This window comes from Triticum dicoccoides, chromosome 3A (genome assembly GCF_002162155.2).
Source record: "Triticum dicoccoides isolate Atlit2015 ecotype Zavitan chromosome 3A, WEW_v2.0, whole genome shotgun sequence".
NCBI classification, from domain to species: Eukaryota; Viridiplantae; Streptophyta; class Magnoliopsida; order Poales; family Poaceae; genus Triticum; species Triticum dicoccoides.
This window is the reverse complement of record NC_041384.1, coordinates 746,728,855-746,733,206: the sequence shown is the minus strand read 5'-3', so window position 1 is coordinate 746,733,206 and position 4,352 is coordinate 746,728,855.

Below are 4,352 nucleotides of genomic sequence, written 5' to 3'. Positions count from 1 at the left end.
TATAAGATCTAAATAGTTCATCCCCATTAACCTATTTCCACTTCCGCTTTCACTTTCACCTTTAGTTCCCAACCCGTCCCGTGCCTCCCCGTTCCATATTCTTGGTCTGCCCAACAAATCCAAGATTGATTAGTCTTGCTCCGCTGTCAATCTGGAGATTTGCTCTCCCCACCTATCTGCTGCAATTCCTTGCCAGCGACGCAGATCATGGAGGAAGACATGGCCGAATCGAACTTTGCACGGGTTGGTCTGCCCCGTACCTCCTCTGACATCCCGCCACTCCACCTCGCCTCCAACACCGTAGGAGCGCAGGCCAGGCCGCTGTTCTGAGTTCTGACGCCGACCACCCTGAATCGATCCTTGATCAAGGCATAATCCCTGAGGATTCTACCCGTCGTCATCTTCTCAGCAGCGATGGCCTCGCCAAGAGTCAGTTGCGTCGGCTGCACCGTAGAATAACCCAAGAATAGGAAGCAACAAGGTACATACGTCTTCTCCCAGATTGATTAGAATAGAACTCCCGGGAAAAGGACTGATTGGGGCATTAATTTACATTCTTTATTTTTGATGCGATAAAAGGAAAAGGGAATCATTTTGGGTGTGACTACGACTTACCTAAATTACTTCCGCAGTCTGATTTACTTTTGATGCGATATTAGGGAAAGGAATCATTTTTGGTATGATTATGACTTACCAAAATTACTTCCGCAGTCTGATTTCTTCAAGCTTTGGCATGTACTAATTAATTAGGAACATCTCAAATTTTCTTTTATGCAAGTTTGTCAATGCAGTTGACAGTGGGTTCACACAAATCATACAAGTTGGAAACTTTCATTTGGGTGGAGCTAATTTTCAGGTGGCCGAGAAAAGGGAGCCAATTTTTAGGAATATGGGAAGTTCAGATTGTTGGAATCCATTCTGATATGCTATTCTGTTTCCTAACTTTTTTTGTTGGGATTCTACTAACTAAACCTTAAACTCTTATCATTTCGTGCAGCAACACGCCAGAGTTTCGACCGAGCATCATATTTTGGTATGAGCTGCCTCAAAGTTTTCAGGTGAGAACTATAGATGGACCAGATTATTTGTACAAAGAAGATGAGTCATGGCCTGACTACAGTTTAGTACTTCATTTTGGTATATTCTTATTACTCTCACCGTTGAAACAAACATGTGTGCTGCTTTTGAGTACACGTGCAACTCTAGCCATTTAAATCTTTCATATCCATTGATATTTTCGTCACTAATGTCATCCACCTGTTCTCTTCTTTGTAACCATATGAGTCAACAACAGATCCACAAGGACATTCACAATATATGCAGATGCCCACCAAATTTCACCTTCATGCACTCTGTTGTAAACTTAGAAAGGAAATATTCATGCAGCCATATGAACAACCAACCGCCCCTCCTCAACTCATATTCTATTTAACTAAATAAATTTTCAGTCCACTGTTTTATAACAATTTTTATATTAATTTTATGTCTGGAAATTAAGCTATACTACAGAGTTACCATGATACATGATTTTCACATAAACACGAATATGGGAGTACATTTGTTCTGGGACTGTGAATTTATTAGGAGACATACCAGTAAGTACCATCTTACCTTAATCCCTGATTGTACCGCTCAAATTAGTCTCACCATGTCATTTATTTGCTCCCTTCATGTATGTTGTTACTCTCCTACAAGTTATAATGCTCGGAGAAACTTGGAGTTCCAGCCGCCTGCTGGTACACTACCTTGCTACTTAATATGAGGTTATCCTCTATAATTTTATGATTGTTATTTTTTCCATGCTTTCTGCAATTATGTTTGCAGATAAATGAATGTTTGCATTATTTTGCATCCCATCTATACATGTTTATTGGTTGTTCTTCTTTTTTTTAATTTTTTCAAAAAGGGGTTTTACCCCAGCCTCTGCATCAGAAAGATGCATACGGTTCATATTAATAAAAAATCCAGCAACAAGTCTCCAAGTCTCGAAATCCATCGAGCCCAAAGCTCTATCCAGCCTGACTCGGGTATACGAGCCTCCTGTTACTTTCTTCTCATAAGTCCACTTGACACCTTTGTATCCGAGATCAAGTAAGCCACACACGTCAACCGCATCTCTGAAGCCCTGGATCCGCGATTGACTTCTCGAGCCAATCCCGTCATGTTCATCGTGTCTCAGCACCTCATTGAAGTCGCCTATGCACACCCACGGCAAATCTTGGAGGGTGGACAGGTTTTTCATTGTATTCCAAGTGTGATGGCGAAGATGCGTCTGAGCTTCGCCATAGAAACAAGATAGCCTCCATGGTTGGTCTCCTACACCAACGATTTTGCAATCAATATGATACTTAGAATAACCCAAAATCTCAGTCTTTATTTCATTATTCCAGAAAATAGCCAAACCTCCACTCCTACCGGAGGCATCAACCGCAAAAGAACAATCATTACCTAAAGTACTTTTCAAATTCTCAGCCCTTACCCCACTAATCTGTGTTTCAACTAGACAAAGCACTCTAGGGGCAAACTTATTCGTGAGTTCGCGCAGCTCTTGAACTGTCGGGGCATTGCCAATCCCCCGACAGTTCCAGCATAGCAGATTCATTGCGTCCGGCGGTCCTCCGCTGGGGAGGCCGCCGATCTCGCGTCCGAGCTTTTTCCCCCACTGGGGTTCTTCTTCAGCACACCAACTGTCCTGTCCTTCTCGCCCGAAGTGCCTGTCTTTCCCATCTGCCCCGTGAGTTTAGACCTCTTCGGGTCTTGCTTTGGAGGAGGACTAATCGGCACCGTGCTTCCACTTGGCTTCGTCACCGCCACCAGCTCCAGCCCCGTCGATTTGGGGTTTAGAGAGCTAATAACCTGATCGGACGAGCGCTTCCTGTTGGTATCCAGGTCCATACCTTCATCTACATGTGCCTCTTGTTGGCTTGTCGCTGGATAGTGTTCCGCATGCATCTCTTGCCTCTAGTTCTGCTGCTTTCTGTTTTGGCGTTGGGTTCCCCACGCCGTGGTCGCTGGAGCCCGGAGATTTTTGAAAACCAGTGCAGAGGGGGGGGGGTGCACCCCGTCGCCGTTCTCCTTGAACTCATGGCCCATCATGCCACAGACCTGACACTAATCGGGCAAGCGCTCATACTTTATTGCAAAAATCTCCCTCTCTCCTCCCCGGATCAAGGATATAGCTTTCTTCAAAGGATGACGGACGTCCAATCTAACTCTGACTCTAAAAAAGTTTCCTTCGAAATCAAAAGATGAAGGCTCGGAGTCAACAAACACACCAATCTTTGATGCAAGCGCCTTAACCTTTCCATGGAAAGCGATGGGAAGCTCGATGATCCTAGCCAAAATCTCGAAGGTGAAAAGCTCAATAGAAGAGGGTTTTGTATAACCATCATACGGGGCGATTAGTACTGGGTTTCCCTTGAAGTGCCATGGACCGCCCTGGGTCACACGCTCCCAATCTCCCAAGCAATCAAACTGCATCTAGAAAAGGTTCTCCTCCAAGGTTTTAATCTTTACTGGCCTGGCTAGATGCCATGCCGTTTTCATGTTGTGAAAGAACCAGTAGGAGCTGAAGTCCTTGTCCATATGAACTCGGGCTAAAATCATCCAGCGGAGCGACTCCTCGGCTGGTGCATCATCATCCTCAAAGATTACATCATCGAGGTCATCTTCCTTGAGGGCCAGCTCCTTCATCATCTCCTCCAAGTTGCCTTTTCCTTTTCGATCGGCCGCCGACGAACTCCGCTGGCCAGCCATCTGGATCAGACGCAGGTGGCGGACGATCTTCTCGAAACCACAAAAACCCTAGCCCCCGATGGTGAGAAAACCAGCCCCCGGCCTTGACAGCGACTAGGCTGCCTCGATCCCTGGTACTAAGATCAAACCCCCGGCGAGAGGGAAGGTAGATCTCAACGACGCCCGAGGCGGCGAGAGGAACGAAACCCTAACGAGAGGGAACGAAAACCAGAGTTCAGAGGAGTCATTTGGAATCGAACGGGACGCCGTGGGCAGCCGGTGCCATTTGGAATCGAACGGGACGCCGTGGCCAGCCGGTGCCGTATGTACGTCACGCAGGGAAAGGCGGCATGTTACGTGCGCCTCCTGGACAGCTCCTGGATCCCCTGGTGGATGGGGTTGAGCGCTGGTTGGAGATTCATCCTACATTGCTAGTCATAATTGGAAAATACATCAGTAGACCACCTTGCCACACCAAGTAAATCAGATGACAACGAAACTCTCACAGCTGCAGCCTGTCCTGGTTTCTTGCATACAATAACATATTTAAAATGACATTTTTTGGTTGCATCTAAGAAAAATATAGGTAGATTTGTTTTTGCGACATGACAAATGTC